Below are 27,036 nucleotides of genomic sequence, written 5' to 3'. Positions count from 1 at the left end.
TTATAAGTATCCTTACCTGTGAATTTTTCTTGAATAAAACATAACCTTTTCTATTCAATATATAAATAACCCCTCTATATTACATCCTTCTGTATGTAAAAAATGTATAAAAATAATATTTTAGAAATGAATGATTTTGAACCCACGTGATGCACACATATATTCATGAGTAACTTACCCGAAAATGAGATATCGGAATGGAAGGACTAATGAAAAATTTGTAGGTCAAGAGTGTGGAGTAGAGGGTAGAGCATAGAGATGGATGTGTGGATGTTAAATTTAGTGTGGGAATAGCACTAGTGTGGAAATGCAAGTGTGGGATAAGTGTGGAGTAGAGGGTAGAGATGTAAGTGTGGAAGTTTGAGCTAGTATTGTAGGGCTAATATGGTGGTGCAAGTTTGGGAGTGTAGTGTTGAAGTTCAAGGGTATGATATGGAAGTCCTAATGTAGAAGTGCCAATATATGAGTACTACTATACGAGTACTAATGTGCAAGTACATGTATGAGTACTAATATGCAAGTGCTAGTGTGGGAGTGTGAGTGTATGAGGTAGTTTGGAACCCCTAGTGTGGAAGACCTAGTATGGAAGTATGGATATAGTGTCGGAGTGGGAGTGGTAGTTGTTGAGATATTTGCAATCACATCTACTTTAGTCCCTTTGTGAGAAGTAATGAGGGCTCAGGGCTAGAATCCTATATGCACAGTAGGAGAAAGTACCACCACTCAATTCCTATAAAGCATTTTACTTGCCCTCTCTTTCTAATGCAATGATAGTACTCTTTTCTTTCCAACAAAGTGTCATGTCACTGTCAATACGCAAGATTGTGTTTATGAGTCCAAGTCTCAATCTTGGAACCTAATTCACTTGTGTAACAATTTGTCCTAGTCAGGGTCAATGTCTTCATGAGTTTCTTTTTTCCTCTTTCAGCCTCCATAGCTTCTGCATCTGCCATACTCTAGATCCCGCGTATTTCACATGGTATTAGAGCTCAGTTGAGCATGCTCAACTCTCCTTTCACTCCTCTCAGCTCCTTTCCATCTCTTCTCATCTCAATTTGAGTACTGGAACCTATCTCCAACTTCATTTGCATTCCTACCTTCAATGAAGCTTCCATGGTAGCCATAGATAGTAGCACCCTGTCAATTTGAAGCTTTCATATCTCTCTTCACAGGCCAAATCTCTCTGAACTTCCTTCTAGAGAAGTGTTTCTCTACTTTCAAAGCTCCTTCTTGCACCTCAATCATTGAGATTGGGCATCAATAGCTTCAGAATTGCCTCTTTTCAAAGTTGCTACCATAACTATGTATGTGGATAGCACCTACCTACCTCTGTTGGAGTAGCCATATCTCATCAACCAGACCATATCTCTTCAAGATTTCTTCTCGAGAGTTGTTCTTCAGGTCAAGGCACAACTTCTTGGCACAAAAATCAAGGAGATTGATGCACATCATGCCTGACATTTGCATTTTCCTAAATTTGGGTGTAGTTTTGACAACGACCACTTTGAAGGCTTAGATCTCTTAACTGGAGCATAATGAGTACAAACCCTCTTAGGAGGACTTAGATACATTAGTTAGGGTCCTCGATCTCAAAGGGTTTGAGCAGATTCAATGTCTGGAGTGCGTGGGAGCTCATTTATGAGTTGCCGGTCCCTGTTTTGACAGGACAGCCATAACCACTTACCTTTAAGCTCATTTTTCCCTCATTTTCTCTCTCCTACCACTTAAACCAAGCCAAGGCCACTCAGACCCTAAAGTTTTCAGCAAGTGTTCAACCATCAAATCAGCAAGGAGGAAAAGCTATGAAGATTGTTTGAAGATCATCAAGTCAAACTAAAGCAACACATATCAAATTTCAAACTAGTATCTTTTGATATTTCATTGCCATTGCTTGTGTCTTTTGACACATACAAAGATCAACTCATTCCTAGTTATTCTGAATCATTTGAAGCTAATTTGCTACTAGTCTCTCAAGTCAAATATGGGCAAAGATTCTCCAACTACCCGTTTCAAAGTAGTCAGGTTTCATACCTGGCAGACCCGCATCAAATTGATCCTGATGAAGAAGGGCCTCTGGGCCATTACCACTAGAAAAGAAAAGAAGCCTCGTGATGCAGATCTTCCTATCACTTGGCAAAAGAATGATGATAAGGCTCAGGCCATTATCAAACTCGAGCTAGACGATAGCTATCTCCACCATGTGGATAATTGTGAGACCTCACAGGATACATGGAAGAGACTTGGCACCTTGTTTGATGCACAGTCTAAATCATCAAAGTATGGTCTTCTAATTGAGTTTTTCAGGCTTGAAATGAAGTCCAACACATCACTTGCCACACATCTAAATTAGATGGAAGGACTTCTAACCCAAATTGCAGGAATCAACATTAAAATCGAAGAAGATGTTTGCATCGGTGTTTTACTTAAGAGTTTTCTCCCTAAATATAATAATGTATCAACAACTTTAATCAACATGCCAAATCCTGAACTTGTTGATATCCAAGCATCACTGTTAGAGGAGGAAAAAATTCTAAAAACTAAGGAAGAACCAAGAACATCTAGAGATGAGCATGCATTATATGTTGGCAACAGCTACAAAGGCAAGAAGGATCAGCTCTTCTCTGAGTTTTGCAAAAGGACCAAACACACTGAGAAGTTCTGCCATGCCAGAAAGAGGGCCTTATCTAGTCGCAGTCAAAGAAGAAGAAGAAAATGGAGCAAAGGAAGAAGAAGAATAAGAATAAGAAGAAGAAAAAGAAGAAGACCACCAGGAGAAGGACAAACCTCATCAGTCCTTCTATTCAGATAGACTTTTTTAGCTTTGTATTTCCTAGCCCTAATGCCTCAAACATAAACTTGTAAACTCCTCAGTTACCCTTGTACTACAACCTCTATACACTTTGTGAGGTCCTTGCTATAGCCTCTGGATGTCCATCATGTTTGTGGTACCCACACTTAGCATTTTCTGCGATAGCCTCTGGTGTTTTTGCCATGTTTATGATGTGCCCACACTTTGCAGGTGTTTCTTTCACTAAAGCCTCTACACACTTTGTACTTTTGGTTGTGATTGAGGAGGGGTGTTGAGATATTTGCAATCACACCTACTTTAGTCCCTTTGTGAGAAGCAGTGACAGCTTAGGGCCAAAATCCCATATGCACAGTAGGAGAAAGTGCCACCAGTACTCAATTCCTATAAAGCATTGTACTTGCCCTCTCTTTCTAATGCAATGATAGTACTATTTTCTTTCCAACAAAGTGTCATGTCACTGTCAATACACAAGATTATGTTTATGAGTTCAAGTCTCAATCTTGGAACCTAATTCACTTGTGTAACAATTTGTCCTAGTTAAGGTCAATGTCTTCATGAGTTTCTTTTTTCCTCTTTCAACCTCCATAGCTTCCGCATTAGCCATGCTCTAGATCCCGCGTATTTCACAGTAGTGTGGGACTGGAGTAGCTAAGATAGTATAAATGCTTAGTGTGAGAGTAGGGTAGTGTGAGTAGATAGTGCGAGAGCAATAATATGGAGGTACTACTGCGAAATTGCTAGTATGAAGGCCTAGTGTGAAAGTGCAAGTGTGGGAGTCCTAATTTGGGAGTAGTATGGGAGTCCTAGTGTGGGAGTACTCCTACTGTAGAAGTCCTAGTGGGGAAGCCCTAAGATTCTAGTTTAGGAGCTCGAGTGTGGGAGTGATTCTCATGTGAACTCCTAGTATGGGAGTGGTTCTAGTGTGGAAGTGGTTGTATTGTGGAAGTGCTAGTGTGGAAGTGCAAGTGTAGAAGTGTTATTTTTCATTTGGAAGTACTAGTGTGCAAGTGATATAGTATGTGACTACTAGTGTGGGAGTGGGGATAGTAGGGAAGTAGTGTGGGAGCAGTGTGGAAATGGGACAATATGGGAGTAGAGGTGTCACTCCCTTTGTAAGGATCCATTGGGATGGTTCATTTTACCAGGTGAGAGTTAGGGTGATCCTTTCTCAATTCCCAAGTTACCTGGTCCCTAAATGAGACTTGTGGTGCCTATCCTTGCCAATGTAATTTTGGTCTCCTCAAAGCTATCAATCAAAGAGGGTGGAAATAAGCATCAAAGTCTAATGAAATCAAAGACTTAAGGGTTTGACCATGTGATAGTATTTGCACAACCTAGTCGTCCATACTTGACTCACAAAACACAACTTAATGTGGAGGTATGTATAAGAGTGCAATAAGAGGGGTCTCAATCATGATCAAAGAAAATAATAAGGGCCAAAATCAATTATCTAACTCAACATTTGGCAATATAAGCAACAATCAACCAAACAATGAAAACAAGGGCTTTGTAATTCATTCTTGCATAGTGAATTTTATGGTTTTTAAACTCTTGATCATTTTCTTTTCTTCAATGCACAATCAATCAAATAAATACTATAGGTATAGTATATTTTCACTCCACAAATATTGGCATAGAAATTATTCAAGTAAGATGAATTTGAATTTTGAGTTTTGTGGGTTTTGCAATTTGAGTTTTGCATTTTTTTTTAATTTCTCAATTTTCTTCCTTCAATGTAAACATAATCAATTGCCATAACATTAGGATGCATCTACAATATTGGTGTATAGATATTTCACGTAATAAGAGTTCAACTTTGAGTTTTGAATCTTATATTTTGCACTTTTACGTTTTGCATTTTACATTTTTCATTTTGTATCTTTGTGCTCCTTTTGCTTCTATGCACACACACCTAAAAAAGCATGATGTATCTTCAATCCACAATAATCTCACATGGTTTGTTTAAGCAAGAAGAGTTTATGTTTTGAGTTTTGTGTTTTGCATTTTGAATTATAGAATTTTTATGTTGTTTTTGAAGTTTTACTATGTTTTTGAGATATATGGAGGTAGAGTGCTAGTATGCATATTCTAATGTAGAACTTCTAGTGTAGTCTAAGTATTAGTGTCAAACTACTAGTTCTAGTATGAAAATGGTAATATGAAAGGGCTAGTGTGGAAGTGCTAATGCTAGTGTGGAAGTTATAGTGTGGAACAACTCATAAGTGTAGGATTGCTAGGTGTAGTGTGGAAGTCCTAATGTGGGAATAGATCCTAGTATGGAAGTGGTTCTAGTGTGCAAGAGCTAGAGTTGATGTGGGAGTGCTAATGTCAGACTCCTTCTAGTACAGTTGGAGTTCTAAGGTTCTAGTGTGGAAGTGGTTTTAGTGTGGGAGTCTTGCGAGTGTGGAGGTCCTAGTGTTATAGTTTTAAGTTTCTAGTGTGGGAGTCCTAGTATGAGAGTGGTTCTAGTGTGGGAGTGATAGAGGTAGTTTAAGAACAGAATAGTATGGGTGGATGTGTTACATAAGGAATTGTAAATGTATGTGTTACCAATGAGTTTATCACATAAACAATTCATTTATTACCAACTTTCAAATATAATGGCAACAAAATAGAGTTTTAAATAATCATAGTTACATTTCTTAATTGAATACATATGGGGGGACAATGAGACATCATTAGTAAAAGAAATAATAATTTAACTTATGAAGCATGATGAAGATTGTCTTATACCACATTTTTCTCAACATAAAAATTAAGGATTGCATTTTCCAAACCAAAGTAATAGATACATGGTGAAGAGATGAGCTTCTTACATGCAAAAACAACTAGTGATACTAGTTATTGGGGACTAAGAAGTACTAATAGGTGGCAAGTGTCAAGGGACCACCTTAGTTATTATCCCCTTCACAGAATGCATATAGTAGCTAGTTTGAAGAAAAAAATGACATAAATATTGTGGTATATAAAAATTGATTTTTCCTCTCTTAATATGAATTGATCCAATTGTGTTTGCAAATATTCCTCTAGTACAAAAGCTGCCATAGATTGTGAGAAAAATACTTTCATATGGATGTATATTTACTGGACTTATAGAGTCATTGAGATTGCATGGGATTGATGGGTTCTCCTTGACTTTTAGTTATATTTACTAGGTAAGTTACTCATAGAAGAGTTGCAATGAGTAGTGGATTAGTGTTTGATCAAACTATTTTATAGACTCATAGATTAGCTACTAGTAGGATAGCTACCTTGGAGCCTATATACTAGGGCATATAATTTTCAAAGAAATAGCATAGGCTTATAGATTAGATAGAAGAGTTATGAATTTGTTCATATGGATGTATATTTATTATATAAAATGAGATTGGTATTCTTTCTAGTTATATTTTTGGATAGAATGATCATAGAAGAATTGCTAAGATTATTGAGTGAGTGAGCTGATGGGTAGTGGATTAGTAGATGGGAAAAAATATCTCAAAATTTTCCAAGTAGGGTAGCTACTTTAGGGCATGTATACTAGGTTATATATTTTAGAGGTATAAACTAAGACATTGTCATGCGGCTACACATTCAATGATGGAAAAGCATGGAAAAGACATATATGCAAGCATATTGGATATGATGCTTATGGAAGATTTGATTAGAATATGAACATGTTTTTCTAGGCTCACAAAACCTATATTTAAAGTAGTAAGAATATCCATTATTAAGTTCATATTGAGAAGTTTGGATGGATCATTCTATTCCTATCAAAGAAATTGGTTTATCTTACTAATGACACAACATGTCAACTCAAAGGTATAGGTGATTTATATCTTAGTACTCTTTCTTCAACAAGAATTCTACATGGATTTTTACATTGTCCCCGATCTATAAGGGAATCTTCTTTCAGTTTTGTAAGACTTGTGGATCTTGGTATATTTTTCAATTTTGACCATATCAAGTGTTGCATTGAGAAAGATGGCCAAACTATAGCTGTCACTCCTCAAAATGGTAATCTTTTTGAGTTATCTTTAAATGAAGATGTTGCAAATGTTGTTATAGCTCCTAGTGATCTTAAAGGAAAAATATGGCATCATTGCTTTATTCACTCTATTTTTTCTAGGCTTGTTGATCTTTATCGGTATGACCTTGTTCAAGATATGTAATTCAAAGCTCATCCTCCATGGGTATTTGTGAATATTTTACACTTGGAAAGAATTTCTTCAAACCCTTTTCCATTTCCACCACAACTCATTCAAGATATTTTCTTGATCTTATTCACATTGATATTTGTGAACCTTTTCCTCCATTGAAATCTGAGTATTGATATTTCATGACTTTTATTGATGACCTCTAAAGGCACACCATTGTTTTTCTCTTGTGATGTAAATCATAGGCTTTATTGTCTTTTAAACAATATCAAAAAGCTACATAACTTCATCATCGCATCAAGAAACTTCATTGCGATAATGGTGGAGAATACACTTCAAATGATTTTAATGATTATTGTCATAATCAAGGTATTCATCATGAATATAGTGTTCCCTACTCTCCTCAAGAAAATGGTATTGCTGAATGTAAAAACAATACAATCCTTAATGCCATGTGATCTATGGTCATTCATTTTGGCTTATCTCGATGTTTTTGAATCGAAGTAGTCTTAACAATAGTATTTGTGTAGAATCATCTTCTTACGACTTCTCCTTCTAGTAAAATACTGAACTCTGCTTCAACAGGTGAAACTTCTTCTATTTCATATTTTCAAACCTTTGGACGTATTGATTATATTCAAGTACCCAAAGATACTCAAAGAAAACTTGATCCACATGGTTTGAAAGTTATTTTCATTGGATATAAAAAAATTTCTAAGGGATATAAGTTTTGTGATCCATCCTCTAAGAAGATAATCATAATTTGTGATGCTATTTTCAATGAGCAGCTTATGGGCAACACATGGCCTTAGGAGGATGCTGGGAGGATGTGGTCACTAGAGCACATTGATTATGTGAAGGCATTACTCATTGATTTTTCTTTTCTATATGATGATGAACCTTCTTCACAGGGTAATGTGAATTCTTGAAATCATGATTCTGAACTTGCACTTATTATTGCTAATGATGACCTTGGCATTGATCCTTATGTCGATCTTCCAATTGATAATGAGCATGGTATTTGTCATGTTTATGATACGTATATTCTTGAAAATGCTCTCAACATTTGTGAAGAACCTGTCTCTTATAGTGATGCCATGCCATCCCCACAAAAGGAACAATGGCAAGAAGCTATGGAAGCTGGGTATGAGTCTCTTCTCTCTAAAGGTACATGGGTTCTAATTGAGTTACCATTGGACATACTAATATTAAATACTAATGGATTTATAAGACTAAAACAAAAGTAGATGGAACATTTGACAAATTCAAAGCAAGGGTAGTTGCCAAAGGTTTCTCACAAATTGCAGGAGTTGATTATCAAGAAACTTTCTTATCTATTGTTTGTATTACTAGTATTTGGGTCTTATTAGTTTTTGCTATTGAGTTTGATTTTGAGGTTCATCAAATGGATGTGAGAACTACTTCCCTTAATGGTGATTTAAAAGAAGAGATATACATGGAGCAACTAGAGGGATATATAGTCAAACATAAGGCAAATCTTTCTTGCAAACTTCATCCACTCTATGGTCCCAAACAATCTTCATGAGCTTGGTATCAGAATTTTTATCTCTTCCTTACAAAACAAGGTTTTATCTCTCGTTCTTTAGATCCTAACTTATATTTCAAGCATTGCAATGATAAGTTTTTTATTCTTTCTGTATACGTGGATGATACCATACTTGTTTCTAACAATGTCAACTTCCTTCAATAAGTAAAGAAGGTTTTGGCTTCTGCATTTGACATGGTAGGTCTTGGAGACATACACTTATATATGTCTTGGTATTCAGATTCACCAAAGGACTCAATGCAGCATTCTTCACTCTATTGAGCACTCAAAACTTGGATTTATCTCAACTTCAATAACTGGGACTTGATCTACTATAACATTTTAATGACATTATACATACTTCTTGTAGACACCATAACTTCACACATGCAGATAGACCTCAGAACTCCTGGTCATCTTTGTACATACATATTTAGTTTCATTTCACATGAATGGATTTACTTTACATGCACACAATAATCCTTCTTGATCATGTTTGTACATTTATATATAGGAGCTTGGGTCTTTTCCTTATGCTTCCCACGGGTTTTCTCATTTGTGGCTAGAGACCTTTGTTTGAGTGGGGGTGTTGGAGCTATATATAGCTCATCCTATCTAGACTAGGTCTCCCCTTTATATATGTAGATTGTGATCAATATGAAATAGGATTTGGGAGTGTACATGGTGTGTCTCTTCTCTCTCTACATCTCAACATCAACCATCAGAGTATTAATGTAACAGAAATCAATTTTCAAATGGTGGTGTATTCCTCATTAGTGATAGTGATCGATTGATCATCTGTAGTAGTCGAATAATCTTGCGTTCATATTGTTATGCAGAGTCTAAGGTTTTTTTCAATTTAATATGCATATCATGTTGTTGGCCATGTGTGTTGTGCTTATGGTACTAGGCATGCAACAAGTACATAGGTTATGTGACCAACTAGTATGCTATTTGGTGTGTCTATGTGTGTGAAGGTGGGTAGTAATTTTGGTCAAAAGGCATAGATCATGCTTTACAAAATTTTATAGTTTGGATACAATAATCAAGAGTTTGAAGAATAATGTAAAACCCCATAAAAATATCTAAATAAAACTAAAAGAGGGAAGTATTTACTCTCTAGGGACTTACTAGATTCTTGAATTGAAGAGTGGCAAGATAGAAGGTAAACAAAAACATGTCATGTCATACCAACAAATACATTGTGTTATATCCTAGGCAGCCTAAATCATTATGTATCCTACAAAGTATAAAGTCTTAAGAATCCCCTCAAGGATCCCTAAATTCCAAAACCCTTACATTTGAGACTAGGCATATGAAGGTTCACACCACATAGAAAGTTGTAGAAACAGAGCCCTTATGGGATTGAAGTGGTTTATCTCCTTTGGTTTCAATCCTATATTAAGTAGGATGGATATTTTCTTGAGGAATGTTATATTTATGCTTGTGAGTGGAAGATGTAATCTAATTGCTCCTATTATAATGTTATACTAAAGCTAAATTGTGACTGTGTAGTGATTATGCTTATACAAATATAATACTAGTGGTAATGATGTGTACTAGTGCTAGGTTGTGTATGCAAGACTATGAATGTCCCTAAATGGACTACCTATCATGCATGCATCAGTGATGTCTTAATGTAATTTATGTGCATGAGTACCTTATGTGAGCAAGTGTGCACAGGTGTTTTAGAGCTCATGGTAGTGTGCTTTTTCCTATGTGAAGGAGTGCTCTCTAACCCACTTGAGCTCACATTCTACTAACAAACCAATGCACAACTAAGTGTGTCAAACCTATTACCTACATGAATATTGGATTCAAGTGTTGCAAAATAACATATTCATGTAGGTAATACGTTTGACACACTTAGTCATGCATTGGTTCATTAGTAGCACGTGAGCTCAAGTGGGTTAGAGAGCACTCATTCACATAGGAAAAAGCACACTACCATGAGCTAAAACACTTGTGCACACTAGTCTAGACACACTTTCTCACATAAGATAAGGTACTTGTGCACATAAATTACATTAAGACATCACTTATTGGTGCACAAATCAGATACTAGATGCGTACGTTGTCATCGTGTTGGGGGTTGAAGGTCTTCCAACAGGGTTTAGAGCAGAAGAGAAGTGTGGGATTCAAGGTTAGGAGAAGGAGAAAAGATTGGGGTTTGATAAGATTTGGGTTTTTTAGATTATTTGATTGAAGAAGAAGATCTCAAGCTTTTTCTTTTAGCATACATGAATGGAATGAAAGACTTTGTCTTGATCACATCAAATGCATATGCGGATAATAAGCTAATACATTTAGGGATAATCTCAAATTTAATCCAAATGCATACTCCGAATGCAAGCTCAAACGGTTTCTATTTCATGAACATGAATGGATAACAACTCCAAGATACAAGTATTTTGATGGTAGACTCAATTACATCCAAGACATAGATAAAAAAATCATGAAATTCATTGACAAAGCATAATTTTTACTTCAGCCATGTTTTAAAACAGTAATTTCCAGCCCATAATCAAGCTCCAAAAGTGCATATAATCCCAAGAATAAGCTTCTCTAATCATTCACAAATGAAACCCTGATGTTAAGAGGCCAATTCCTTCTCTTACAACCACAAAGATCACTTATTTACTCATCAAAATGGACAAGAATAGTGGGCTTCCCTGTTTATGACTGGTTTTTTCAGTCCAAAACAGCCCATACACCTTCAAAATCCTCCCCTTTGCTTGCCCCCAAAGTCACTCAAGTACTTGGGTACAAGAGGGGCTTCATTGGACCATGAATATGGTAAAAGAATGAGAGAAGACGTACATAAGGGCACGCTGAATACTTTTTCTCAGGTTTCCCCTTTTTATGGTCTGTCATACCACTCATTTTCATCATACCAAATGGACGGGCAAGAAGAGCTCTCACCTTTCTTGTTTGTATCTCCTTCTTCAGCTTCAGTTTACCTTGAGTTTGCATGCTTTAGAGCATGCACCATAGCCCATAGCTTTGTCCTCAGGGGAAATACTAAGATAGTCTTCTAAAGAAGTGCAAGAGACATTCACAACCATTTGGCCATATACCTCCCCCATTCTCTTCAGATTGGCAAGACCAAGGACAATGATTTTTCTCTTGCAAACTTCATCCTCTAACTCTATAGTCTCTTGTGGTCATTCTTGATGGGCATCTTCTTCAGGTTCTTGATAGGTAGACACCTATTTGGAGGTGGTCTTTGCAGGGTGTAAATGTGTCACGTCCTCAATCACTGGCCGTTTTGCTCTCCTAGACAATTTTGGAGGGACGTTAAGGATCTCAAATGTTTTTTTATCAGTAGTGGGTAAGGGCCTCAATACCTTGTCGAACCTGATTCTGCTGACCATACTAAAGTCTTTGTTCATCAAAGTCATTCTATGAGCGTGGGCAGAAGCAATGTAAGTATTGTTCATAAAATCAATAACGAAGTCTTCAAAAGCCTCTTGAAGGCAAAGAATGGCTGTAAGCTGCCATTTTTTTTACATGCCAACTTCAGTACACCCTTGATAATCTAAAAGAAATATCTTTGACAACTCTGATAAATGCTATCTTTGGAATCACATGTTGTGTAGCTCTTTGTTCCTTTCTTATCTCACTAAAACATTTTTGAACATAACAAAATCTAGACTTTCTCTTTTTCTTTGACTTGGAAGGGTCTTCTTCTCCATGGGCATAAGAGGGTCCAGGTTGCTCTATCTGTTGAATAGGGGCTCTAAGGGGGGTTGGATACTTAGTAGTTGTTGTAGGGGACTGCACATGATGAAGCTTACTCTGGGTAGGGGAAGACACTATCTTTGCACTAGATTGCTTAGATTCCATGGCAAGGGACTGAGGGAAACCAGGGGTAGGTGGGATCTCAAGATGGAAAGATTGAGAAGCTAAAAGCCTTGTCTCCTCCTCACTCTCTTTGCTTTGTCCTAGCCATGAACCTGCAGAAAAATGAGACTTGTTAGAACATTTAAAAACCATGAGTAAAAAATGAGACTAGTAAGAATATTTAAAAACCATAAGTAACCCAAACAGAAAAAACAAATACGGCACGATAGGAGAAAAATCCCGGGTTTGAAATGAAGCTCCTTGCACTGTATTTGTGGATGACCAATACGACACGATAGGAGAAAACCATGGGTCTAAAATGTTACTCCTCACATCGTGTTTGTGATAGGACTAAAGCATGGTTTAGCTTCTCGAGCCGTAGACTAATATGACGCAAATACAATGAAGCGTAGTTTTAAAAATCAACTTCTCGCGCCATATTTATGGTGACCAATATAGTGCAAAAATAGTAAAGCTCAGATTTAAAAAGCACCTACTTGCACCATATTTGTAGTGATCTATACGGCACGAATACAATGAAGGGCATGTTTAAAAAACACATGCTTGCGCTGTATTTGTGGTGACTGATACGGTGCGTTTTTGTTGAAGCGTAAGTTAAAAAAACACTTGCTCGCACCGTAATTGCGGTGACCGATATAGGGCGATGTTGATCTCAACGTGGCTATGTATTCACTATTGGATTTGAAAAGTGAGCCACGTAAGCTACCATCGATCTTTTATACCCGCGGGATACGCGACATGTGGCAGTGTTTAATTGGCTAGGTTTTGTGTGGGCCATCCACGTGGCTATCTACGTGGCTTCGCACGTGGCAAATATTTTTTGGTCTATATAAACACTATTGTTAGGCATTTATGACTTTTTTGGCAATTTTACAAGCTTGTTTAGAGTTAAGGTCCACTTTTAGTGTTTCTTATGTGAATTTGCGCCATTTTATGTACCCCTTGATATAAAGCGAAGAGATATTGTTCTTGAGGTATCTTGGCTAGTTTTGCATCGTATCATAGATTAGCAAATATAAAATGAGAAGGCATCACTCGTGAAGTGGGTGCATGCTTTCGCATCGTATCATACTTTCACTCATGTCTGAACCTAAGGACGTTGCAAGCTCCCAAGAGCAGGTAACCACTTCTAAAAAAAGAAGAAGATTGTCATCAGGGTCAACAAAAGCTTCTAGTTGTGCTGTCTTCTCCCCTGAAATTCCCACAGCTTCCTCCCCTTGTTCAGCAGCAGCAACAAGTGTTGAAATGCCTAAGAAGTCTCCAATCAAAGGCAAGCCACCATTGAGGGTTTCTGGATTGTCTCAGATCATAGAGCTTTCTACATCTGAAAGGCTCCTAGACTTTATTCTTCAGAATGTCATGGAGTTATCTTATTACGGAACTACAAATGATATTTTCAACCCTAACTAGGATATTGACCATGTAAGAAGTTTTTCCTGGAGGAGTTTGATGAGTTTGAAAGTCTTGCGTTTCCAGTAGTTGAAAAGGATGCAAAGGAATATGTTCACATACCTATTGGGAGCTCACCTTCAGAGAAGGCTTTGTTTTCAAGAAAGTATACATCTCATTCTCTTGACCGGTTTTGTACCTTAGATTTGTTTTATTCTACTCATTCTAGGAAATGTAGGCTTATGTCCAAAAGAGCTAAATTTACATTTTCTCTTGTTAAATATCCTGTGAAATTTAATGAAAAACAATTAGAAGGTCCAAAATGTTCTAGCTTTTACCTTCTGGACGAGGTAGCAATGTAGAGGAATGTTTGGACCCTGAGTAAGAAGAAAATATTGTTGGCAAACTAGATGCTGCCCAATTCAAAGCTAAGACCATTATTGAAGAAAACCATGCAAATGCAGATCTTGTATGTGACTCCTCTTTTTATACTGTTGCTTCACTTCCAACTTTCCCTATCAAGGACAAGGAATATATACTGTAGCAGACATTCAAAGGCTCTTCAATCTTAGGGAGGATTATTGTTTAGCCATCATTGTAGAGGTTTCTGATGCTGAAAATGGCATTGTTGACGTCAAAAATGAGTTGAAAGAAGAGTTACTTAAACTTGACACCGAAATTACGGACGACAAGTTTATTGAAGCAAGGGATGCCCTTTCTCTTTGTTTTTGTAAGGCAAAGAATGCTAAGTAAGAGTATGGGATTACTGAAGAGGAGTTCCACGGCCTTCAAGACTGACTTGGAATTTCCCATTTTGGAAGAGAAGAGTCGCAATATGTTAAAGAATTGGAAGATACCAATGAGGCACAATCATCAATTAACATATGGAATCCAACTAAGCTAGAAAATGATGAAAATCAATTGGTACTATTATCTCAAATTTTGTAAGATGTATATACATTAATATGTTTGATTTCAACATTCATTTGACTTTTATCTTTTTTTACAATTGGAGATTGAAGATTTTGATAACTTCTTGGGACGGGGTAAAGGGACAAGAGTTGGTATTAGTTCACTGAAAGATGTTGCACTTGGCCATTACTTAGCAAGGATTGATCCGCATATTTTCTTGGTATTTCATAACATCTTCTCAGAGAAAGAAACATGGCCTATACTATGTATCAAGGTACTTACAAGGCTACTTGGTTTCTCTAGGTTACAATACAATGCACACAAGGTGATGTTTTTGGAGAAGACTGCGTCAATTAGGATTTTTGGTTATGGTCCTGGTTTCTCTAATTCTAGAGCAGGATATATTTTTGGCCCTCTCATCTTATGCTTTGGTAGCAAACCGAACTGATATAAAATCAATAGTTGACTACAAGAGAAGAAAATTTCTACATTATAGAGGAAATATCTTGAAAAGTGAGGATGATGTAAAGGCTCCTGAGGGCTAGCTTTATACTTTCCTTTCTTGAATTCTCAAGTTGAAGTATTCATTCTCTGAAGTTGTCATCAAAAAATACTATGAATTCTTAAGTTAAAGTATTCATTCTTTGAAGCTGTCATCGAAAAAACCAATTGAATAGCTCCTCAAGAGCATTATTTTTTGTAACTCCACCTCCATGTCTTATGCTTCAAAAAAAACTTGTACATGCTTGAAAGTGAGATTTTTCCATGCCTTGGCCGCTATAAGTTGCGAGGGGGGCTTGCTCCTCCACAAAGTAAGGCCCATGGATATGAAGGATATGTTGCAAATTAATAAGAGTAACAATCATTTTTTGCCAATTGAAATTTTATCGAAGAAATCTTGGATTAAATATTCTCTCTTACCAAATAAAAAGTGATATCTTTTTCTCCCCATGCCTCCTTTATTGCCTGAAAAAGATTTGTAATAAAAATTTTGAACTCTTCTGGATACGTGTACATTTTCATTTGTTGCTTAAGGAGCTTTAGGAAGACATCAACGTGTTTCCAAACCTCCATCCTTAGAAATGCAAGTCGTGGTGTGGTTGCAACATTTGTCGTTATCCCACACAACTCTCTCCAATGCTCCCAAGTAATGCTCACCTATTTGTTAGAAGGAAGGCATAGGAACCCACTATAAGCAAGGGAGTATAAGGGCGGATGAGTGTGAATAGCCCTACGCGCAGGGGAAACCGTAACCCTAGCTTGGCAAAGGCTATATAAATAGCCTATGGGTCACTATCAATTGTGGGAGAGTGTACCCAAGTTGTACTCTAAGCAACTTAGTAAGCAAGATTTCATTCTTGTACTTTGACCTCTCTTCTCCCTCTTGTGCACACATTCCAATGCTACAACTCTAGTTTTCAACATGGTATCAGATCCATCTTTGATCTCCTCAGCTTCCCTCAGCCTCAGCTATCACTAAGTGTACATGAGTGTTTACCTCCTTCATCTTATCCTTCTTTCCTCCATAGCTGCCTGCAACGTACCTCCATTGGAGGACTTGGGGAGGACAAAGGCAGCCATATCAGCCTGTGCTTTCTTTTGGAGATCTCTTTTCCACATCAAGGCGCAGCTCCTCGTCAGGTCTACCCCTGACATTGTCCATGTGTGAGGCCAGCATTGCGTGATTCCCAGAAACAGGCGCAGTTTCTTACAGCATGGAATTAGGGCTGCTGTACACGCAGCAGACGACGCGATCCCTACAGCTATCTTGGGGCTTTGATAGCCCCCCTAGTAGGCTATCCTCAGCTACAAGGGTTCATGGAAATTCCTCTCACAGAGAGAGATCTCTACCAAACCCTAACTGTGTTTTTTGAGGCAACCATAGCCAACAAGCTCCAAGCTTGACATTTTGTCATTTTTTCACTCTGAGCTTCATTAACAGTGATTCTAATCACTGAAGTAGAGTCTCTGAAGCCTATTTAAGATTCTAAAGCTCTTGGGCATGCTTAGTGGACATCACTAAGCATTGGGAAGCCGACTTCCAACTGGGTTCCATTCAAGCACTTCACTAAGCTTGACAATAGTGTTTTCTAAATGCTAATAATGAATCATCTAATCATTTGCTTGCTGGGCATTCACTAAAATCTAGTGAGTTTTTTATTCCTCTTCATATATTGTTGTAAGGTTATGTGTACAATTAACACATAGACCATCATACACTAGAAGTGTATTGCATACCATGAGTGACTCTGTTTCAAGTACATTGGTCAATGAAATCAAAAGCATGAGTGTTATTGTACTCTCCTCGCAATCATCAGCAAAGCATTGTGATCATAGACCAACCTTGTCCAACACAAGCTTCATCCACTAAGCCATACCACAAGGAGGAGCTTGAAGTCCAGTCTAGGTTTACTTCATTAAAACCTAAAAATACTATTAAACCTCAGAAGAAGTTTGCACATAAGAAAGGACCACCACAGTCATACTTTGAAATATTACATTTATATGATTTTCAGCCTTTCATTGCAAATTTGATTTCAAATTGTCTGATTTGCTTCCACACTCAGTGGAAAGTTTGTAAGGGACTAGACACTGCCCTTGTCCTAACAAGTGGTAAGACCTTCCCAATGACCACAACATATGCTGATGTCCGTCCTCAAATTCAAAAGTTTGATGGCAAAGATTTCCACCCATGGAAAGTACTTATAAAATACAAAATGATGGAGAGAGGGTATTGGCCTCTCATTCAAGGCAGTAGAGCTATAAACTCTGCAAATTAGGTTGATATAGAGGATGAAAAACGTGCTCAAGCAATCATAATTTTACACTTAGATGAATCCGTGATTCATCATGTTGATCAACTAAACACTGCTGAAGAAAAATGGGATGAGCTTGAAAATCTAGCCACTGGCAAAAATACTAAAATCTTCCTTAAAATTGAATTCTTTAGCTTGGAATATCGTTCAGGAGAAGATTTGGGAAAATTCATCTCTCATATGAAGGGACTTATGGCACAACTAGCCTTTGTACAAGCTCCAATACATGAATAAGATGCTATTGCTATTCTCCTAAAAGCGGACCCTCTTACATGATTTGTAATCCAATGCCACCCTGGCATTGGGGGGGGTGTTAGAAGGAAGGCATAGGAACCCACTATAAGCAAGGGAGTATAAGGGCAGATGAGTGTGAATAGCCCTAGGGGCAGGGAAAACTCTAACCCTAGCTTGGCAATGGCTATATAAACAGCCTATGGGTCACTATCAATTGTGGGAGAGTGTATCCAAGTTGTACTCTAAGCAACTTAGTAAGCAAGATTTCATTCTTGTACTTTGAGCTCTCTTCTCCCTCTTGTGCACACATTCCAATGCTGTAACTCTAGTTTTCAACACTGTTTTCCTGTATGGTTACCTAAAAAACGTTTAGCTTTTGAGCCTCCCATTGAGACATCAGCCAAGACATCTCTTATTTTCCCTGAAAGTGTTGGATCTTTTCTTAAATGAACTTGACCTCCATGAAAATCTATTTTGGAGAGTAATGCCTCAGATTTGTCAATACACTCATTTAATAAAGACAAAGGCTTAATTGAGTATGCGTAGTCAAGATGCCACCTTAGAAGTTTATCAATAATTCTAATCTCTGCATGCAAAGTGCATATATGAACATTAGTAAGAGGAATTGAAAGAATTGGATCCCATATATCTTCCTTGTTTTTTTTAAAACTTAGATCTATAGAGTCTTTCGTTGGGGCTCTTCTTGGAGGGCGCAAGTTGCTCCAATTTTTAGACCCAACACTTTCCATGCAATAAATACAATGATATTTTGCATTTGTCCCATTACATATTCCAAGCATACATTTGATAGTTTTCAAGTCAGCGCTCATGTGCCATTCCACATTAAAATTACCAACCCCATCAACAACCAACATTTATGCTTCACTTTGAGACTTAATAATGTTTGGAATACCTGTATGAGTAAATAACCATTTCAATGTTTGATGATTCTCAATTGGCACTTGAGCTGCACCAACCCACCAAATCTCCATCTCAGACTGGAACTTATGCACTGGCGCTTGACCCCCACCATTGCTGTATTCCAATGCCCTATTCATGATGCAAATGCTGACTCTTTCTATCTTTTGTCCTTTTTGAATCTGTGCTTCATCTAACTTCAAGGCAAACTTTAAAATATCATGACATTCCTCTAACGTGAGTCTATACATGTGAGCCATTGCAATCTGCACTCTTATTAGATCAACCCATATATTGTTAAATACATTGAATTCAAAACTAGATTTTCTTTTTGTCTTTTCATATGGCATAGATGCTTCAATATGAATGTATTCCCCGAAACCTTGTGGAATCTTATGATTCATGGCAGTCCTTACAACCGATACTCTTAGGACTCGAGGTAACCCAAATGCAATTATTTTATTACATTTTAGATTTTTAACCATAATCTTGAGATAGCCCGATACCCTTTTCGACTAGTGCCCACAGTATCACATGTCTCTACAATTTTGTTTGGTTTTACTGTATCCTTTAAGTCCTTTACTAATTCTTTGAGAGTTGGGCCTCTCAAATCCATATTTTGAGGTGACTTGAGAATCCTCAAAATATCATTCTTATTCATGGTCTCTTTTAAAAATTTGATTCTCTCCTCACTCTCTCGAATATTAATACCCGACATGTTAGAGACATATTTTTTTGCAAGATTCAATCTTCTTTTCTTTGCTCTCTCTGTAACAAATCCAAACGAATAAAACCCCTTTTAATAAAATAAAAGAAAATATTTTTTCCCCTCCTTCTCCCCCAGCCGACGTCACGCTGGAGGGGAAGGAGGACACGAAATGCAGCACACTAGCGCGCATGTAGGTGCTGGGGCCATGCATGCTGCCGTGTAAGAGAGGGAGGATTCCCCCTGCCCTCCTATTTAAACCAGGCCATGTAGGTGCAAGGGCAGAGAAGGGACGAAAGGGCAGAAATCAAAAGGACTCGCTGCCGCCCTGAAATTAGTGGAAGGAGCAAGGGATAAGGCGCCTCATCGCCACTATGCCCTAACAAGGGCTATTGAAATACCATTGGGCCAAGACGGCATCACCCTGCCGTCAGTTTGCGTGCCCCACAACTGCTGGTCGCCGAAAGTCACCATTTCGCCACATGGGAAGCTCTAGAATCTTCCAAAGGGGGTGGCCTTCTTAGCCCCCATTCCCTTGGCCTCGAAACCACACACCCCCTCCCCCCCCGTGTCTAAACCCCCCTTTCTGATGGGTGTTAGAACCCCCATGTTTTACCCATTAAGCCTTTCCCTTAGTCCTTAAAAACCCTTTTCCTCCCCGGTTGTAAACCCCTATAAGCCCCTTTTCCTTGGGCTTCAAAACTACTCACCCCCCTTCCCCCGATTTTAACCCCTATAAGCCCCTTTCTCTTGGGCCTTGGAACCCACCCCCCCTCCGTATTTTATAAATCCTTAAGCCCCCTTTTCCTTGGAACCACCCCCCCGTGTATTAACCCTTCAACCCTTTCCTTGGGCATCCTGAAACCACACCCCCACTCCCCCCCCCCCCTCGTGTTAATCCCTTAAACCCGTATCCCTTGTCTTCGGAACCACCCCTCTTCCCTCCATGTTTAAACCTTCCCTAGCCCCTCCCCTTGTGGTGTATTGAAGCCCCTTTTCTCCAAGTTTGACCTAAGGGTCCTTCGACCTTACTTATAACCTTTACGATTACTATATTCCCTTGGAGTTCTCTCCTGCACCTTGTGTCTTTTCCATCCCTTTTCATTCCTCATTTCAATGAGTCATTAAAAGGCCATTAAGCCTTCCCCATGGCTTCAATGGGTCTTAGTCATAAAAGATTCTGAAACACCCTTTTGAATCCCCAACTTCAAGGAGGGAGCCTTCCAAAAACTACTTTCGATGGGCGGTGCAAGGGAGCGATGGTGGAATTTCAAGGAGGAGTTGTAAATTTGCTTCCACGTCCAAAAACCTACAATTGCGATGCCTCCTAAGAAAGTCCAAGGTGTCGCCACAGGAGGGTCATCTCTGGGCATCCATGTGGATATCTCAACCCAAGCCCAAGTTTTCCTTCCTAATTATTATTTGATATTGTTATAATTCAATCTTGCAAGGTTAATTGTTAGAAATATGATATATTTTTGTCCTGGATGCTCACGATGAAGGAACTTAGTCGTTAATACTTTTAATGAAACATGCAAAATAAAGAAAGCATAAAGGCATTTCTAGCAAATAGCTTATGCATTGAAATGAATTATAAGATTAGACTATTATCCATTGAAATAGTATACTTCGATTAAGCCTAGAAGTATAAATTGCATCTCGTACTATTAATCCATATCCTCTTTGCAATGAATCATCATGGAAAGTGCAATCATGAAATGATTCTTATGATGCATAAATTCTAGGAAAATATAGTTTGTCAACAGCATAAATTAACAAGTAAAAGGTTGCTTGTTTAGCATGAATTTTGTTCGCAAAGTGTAGAAAGATTATTTGGAATTAACCTAACCTCAAATCAATAAAGTTTAGGATTGAAAAGTCAATTTATGCATAGACAACGAATCATGTGGAAGTAATCTCGAAATTATCTTCTAGAGTTAACCAAATTGACATAAACTTAAAACACCTAAGCTGCGAAATACTCATTGGGAATGAGTTAAATTCCAAGAAACACGTATACCTTAAATACTTGCCCACATTCATTGAATGTAGGGACAGTGAATTGTAATCTAAAAGGAACTAGGGTTTGTCCCTGAGAATCTTACAAAGATGAAGCTTGGAAACCCTAGGTATAAGGACGTTAGCTTAAAGAACCTGAAACATATTGTTTCGTGACTCCATAGTCTCATAGTTCGATGCAGCACTTGTGCAACAAGTGTGGAGTCATATGATCTTGTGATTGGATCACAAGGGAATGGTCAAGTTCTCTCAATGAAGTTGGCATGTCCTTACGCAAGTTATCTTGCAATAGGATGAATAATCATCCTAATTTAGAATCCTTCTTGAGTAAGGAAGATTGTTTGGAAACTAAAGACTAACTGATAAACTTAGGGTTTGACCAAGTCGGGTTAATAGGGTACACCCTAACCTAGGATATAGAGGATTTTGCCAAGTTGCAAGTTATCTTGGATCCAGTGCTTGATGCATTGGAAAGGAAGGATTCATTTCTTAGCAGTTTGCCAACAAAAACGATCAATGGAAATGTTTATGCTTGCTACAGATTTTAGAGCAGTGTTTGGCTTTCTTTGACCAATGAATTAAAAGATAAATGAATATATATACTTTAGGTTGAAGGCTTGAAGCGAGAGGTAGCTTCAGTTACCCCTGACTGCCTGCCTAACCCTAACCAAGGGGGTTGTTGACGGCGCCGAGAAAGTGGACCGAACCTGCGGCGAGAGGTCTCTCCGTTGAGTGCTACTTGGAGTAGGAGGAAGCTTGGGTGCCAAGGGGGCTCTGGCCGTAAATCCATCGCCTTCTCGGTCCTGCGCAAGAGGCTAACATGACTCGGGATTGGATCTCGAGGCCCGCACACTAGTCTACGAGCGGAAACTTGGTTTAGTGATCCCTATGGATTGATGGATAGCCTTTGGGTGGTTTGTGGATAAGCCTACGGGCTGGACTCTTTGTATTTCAAACATAAATATGATGACCTGTTAATAAGGAACTTGTCTGATATTGTTTTTCTATGTCAAGTGAAAAGATTATGCGAAGGAACCAGTGCCTAACGGGTTAATTAAAGAAGTTGGCTGTTGCCTGTCCAACTAATGTGTTAGGTAATTAAATAACTAAAACAACCTGAGGAAAGTGCGGAGGATGGGCCATAGGTGCGTCCTATGGATGGGTGGTCCCGGTTGGCCGGGAACTTTTCTCAAATCACGAGGAACATCAGGATCATCATCAAAGGAAACAAACAAAAAAAGCGTTGTCCTAGAGTTATGATTGAACCCAATTTACGCTATTTTAGGGGAACAAAATGGGACTAGGCCTTATGGCAGAGAGGTTGAGCTTTGCATCCCTCTCGTTTCGCGTTCTCCTTGAAGCAAGTGCAGCGTGAATTTGCTTTGGACGTGGCGTTTCTGTGTAAAGTATTTCGCTTGGGTCCGACGCTAGTCGTTGTTAGGAAATGACCAATCAGGAAAACTCTAATTCAGGTCAATCCTAAGTGGAAACGGCCGGAATACTTCCGCTACATGGCAGATGCGGAAATCCCTAGATCGCAAGTCCCATAACATTCCATCGGAGTGCCGGGCGGAGCTTTCTCGACATCCTTTCCGATGGACTGCTAAGACGTGTCGTGGATGATACTAGTGGACACGTTACAGTTGGTATCAGAGTGAACCAACAACAGAATTGTTTTATGAAATCTTAATAAGAAGAAGTAAAGAAAATGTTGATGTTCTAAAAAATTTCCTTATCTTCAATACTGTCTTGCAGAATTACGAAGTGTGGAACAAGTTCTTGGTATTTCTAGTCTTGTTTATGACTGCAATGCATTCTCCGCATTATCAACAAAGGATTGGGATGATGAACATCCTAGAGCAAATCTATAATCCATCACCTTTGTACATGGAACGAAGATGGACGGGTGCTTCAGGAATCTACTATATAGCCGCCCACCGGTTTTCTTACGTACAAACCAACCTAAAGAGGATCAAGTGGTTGGAAGACCTAAAAGTCGTGAAGCTGTTCATTTTTGTGGAAGCTCACATAAACTCAAGTTTACATATTCGAGGTCGGAGGGTTGAGATGAACTCATATGTATATGAGGAAGTAACCCATGTAATCCCCACCGACAGGATTAAAGTGTTGGGCCGCCATGAGAAGAATGGATTCCAATGGAAAGGATATCCTGAACTTCCAATGACTTACCAGTTCCTGAAGATCCATGACCCGAAACCATACTATTATATAGTTCATGTAGATAAACGTAATACAACGTTGTTCTCCCCAAAATAAATGTAACAGTTGGCTTATCATCGGAAGAAATGTTGTATTCCGAAAGGGCTATGCCCATATAAATACAAATAATACTTCTTTTTATCAATGTCTGATTGTGCATGAGAATGGATAAAAAGTTAAGTAGCTACATTGCTTACGTGATAGATAGCAGAATTGAAGATGTAATATAAATCAATAACGATTATCGTATAATAACGTTAAGAAACCTTTATCCAGGCACAACCCCAGGTACAGGTTCCTAATTCACCTCCTACATCAAGTTTTGCTGTAATACAGGAGAGGAAGTTCCTTCTCAAGCAAATTAAGCCACCCGAGTTTGACGGGAGAGGCAGATTCGTCCAAGATGATGCTAAAATTTGGATTGAATCCATGGATGATTACTTTAAAGCAGTCGGCACTACACCCGCCAATCAGGCTATGCTCACCAAGCTAAAGCTCACCGGCGAAGCCAGGATTTGGTGGAAGCAATGGTGCAGGGATCAAGGGATCACGGAGGGATCCATTACCATGGAGAAGCTGAAGAAATCTATGCAAGGAAGATACTTGCCACCTACATATCGCATGCAAAAAATGAATGAGTTCTATGAGCTAAAATAGCTAGGGCTCACACTTAATGCATAATATTCTAAATTTGTCTCACTTCTTAAGTATACGCCACAAATAGACATGACACAGCAGGTGTCCAAATTTTGTGCTGGTTTAAATCCACCAGTAAATACCCATCTCGAATCTATGCGTCCATCGAATCTTCAGGATGCACTCATTCGAGCGGCGCCTATAATTCAAGAGGTATAGCCTAGACCAAGGGGTAACAAAACTTGGTCTTATAATGACCCGAACAGAGGAGCATTCAGACCTCAGATAAAGAGAGTTCAAGGTCATAATTAGGGACAAAGAAAGAAAGCAAGGACTAACAACGTCAAGAACTTTGTTCCTACTCAAGGCAATGGCCGAAACCTTCATTGTTTCCACTGCAATGAGCCCGGTCACTTCAAAAGGCAATGTTCCAAGCTTGGTGGAGGACATCGCCAAGCGCCGTTCCAAGGAACAAGCCGTGGTCAAGGAGCCGCTACTTGAGGCAGAGGAAGAACCGCCTGCATTGCCAATAAGCAAATGTGAGAAGAAGAAGAAGAAGAAGATCCAGCCATGGAAGGAGAGTTTGAAAGGGCGATAGTCCATGCCGCTCTACACACGAAAGGGCCGAATTGCCAGTTCTCCGTGATTCAGACACCGTGGGACTATCAAGGTAAAAGTTTCAAGACCTTGATTGATTGTGGCAGTACTCATTCCTTTATCTCACCAGCTTGTGCAAAAAGATAAGGAATAGCCACAGTAGAAGCACCTACCCTGCTTGTGGAATTGGCAAATGGTTGTGAGGTTACTTGTACTAGGCAAACTGCTAAGGCGGAATTCTTTTTGGGAGGGAAGAAGACTTCAGTCAAATTCAGAGTCATGAATTTAGGTATCCGTGAGTGTCTACTTGGAATGGATTGGCTTAAGCCTTAACGATGCCCACATTCATTGTGGGAAGGGTCAAGTTTCCTTTCGAAACTTTGAAAGGGAATTAGTTACAACTCAAGGTGAGGCTAGAGTACCAAGAATCAAATTGGCCAAAGTATCTCGAATCATAAAAGGAGTCAGAAAAGGATTACATGTCTACTTGATCAAACTCAACAAGTTAGATCAGAAGCAAGATTCTAATGAAGGACCTTCTTGGCTAAAGGAATACACGGATGTATTCCCTGAAGAGTTGACAAAACTTCCGCCTCAAAGAGAAGTGGATCATGAGATTACGTTAGTACCAGGAGCTACGTCAATTGCAAAGAGACCTTATAGAACGTCCATACCAAAAGCAATTGAGCTGAAGGAACAACTCAAGAAATTGCTAGAACAAGGCTATATCCGTCCTAGCAATTCACCGTGGGGAGCTCCAGTACTATTCCAGAAAAAGAAAGATGGGACACTTTGATTATGTATTGATTACCGAGGGTTGAACCAATCAATGGTCAAGAACAAGTACCCTATTCCTAGAATAGACGAGCTTCTTAATCGCCTTCAGGGTGTGAAGATCTTCTCCAAGATTGATCTCAGGTCAGGTTACTATCAGATAAGGATCAAGGAAGAAGATATCCCAAAGACGGCCTTCAATACAAGGTATGGGCACTTTGAGTTCCTAGTTATGTCATTTGGGCTTAGGAATGCACCTACCACCTTCAACAGGTTAATGCATGATATCTTTAGGCCATATCTTGATGATTTTGTGCTTGTCTTCTTCGACGACACTTTAGTCTATTCTAAACAGGAAGAAGATCATGAACCCCAACTTTGGATTGTCCTTGAGACAATGAGGTCACATAAGTTGTATGCTAAGATGAAGAAGTGTGCATTCTTCAAACGTCAGATTGAATATCTAGGATTCATAGTATAAGTAGAAGGAATCTCAGTGGACCGCCAAGGTCAAAGATGTGCTTGAATGGCCAATACCAACATCTGTCAAGGAAATACACAGCTTTCTTGGATTAACAGGATGGTATAGGGTCTTCATAAAAAACTATGCTTTGATTGCAGCACCTCTGACGGACTTACTAAAGAAGCAAACTTCCATTGCATGGTCAACTCCCGAACAAAATAGCTTCGATAGATTGAAGCAAAGTTTGGTATCAGCAAATATTCTAAAACTTCCAGACCTCAATAAGGATTTCGAGGTAGTAACTGATGCTAGCATACTTGCCTTGGGGTGTGTACTCATGCAGGAAGGTCATCCAGTAGCATACTCTTCAAGGAAATTGAAGAGTCATGAAAAGAATTATGCTACGCATGATCTGGAATTGCTAGCTGTCATCCATGCTCTAAAGCTTTGGAGACACTACTTGTTGGGTAACAAGTTTACTCTAGTAACTGACCATAAGAGTCTCAAATGGATCTTTACCCAAAATGAGCTTAACATGAGGCAACATCGGTGGATTGAAGTACTGGAAGAGTATGACTTTGAAATCAAGTACAGACGAGGAAAAGAGAATGTAGTTGCCGATGCACTCAATCGCAAGACATTCCTTAATTCTCTAATCCTACAGAATCCATCAACAGTTAGATCTCTAGCTACAAAAGTATCTATGCCAAACAATCCAATACTTGAGTTAGCTAGAGAGGATGCAAGTCATGATCCGGCCTACCAAACAATGCTAAGGGAGATCCCTATCAAGGATCAGAACCAAAAGTTGCAAGCAAAGTATCAAGAATTTTCTATTAATAGTGGACTTGTCTACTACAGAACGAGGCTGTGTATACTAGCAAGCCAGCCACTTAAGTAGAAGATATTGTGGGAAGCTCATGATTCCCCTTTCGCAGGACATCCTGGCTATGCCAAGACTCTTAATGCAGTTAGGAAGAGCTACCATTGGGAGAGG

This window comes from Lygodium microphyllum, chromosome 17 (genome assembly GCF_053477565.2).
Source record: "Lygodium microphyllum isolate KBCC chromosome 17, Lygodium_microphyllum_v1.1.10, whole genome shotgun sequence".
NCBI lineage: Eukaryota > Viridiplantae > Streptophyta > Polypodiopsida > Schizaeales > Lygodiaceae > Lygodium > Lygodium microphyllum.
Note: the sequence above shows the minus strand (reverse complement) of the source record.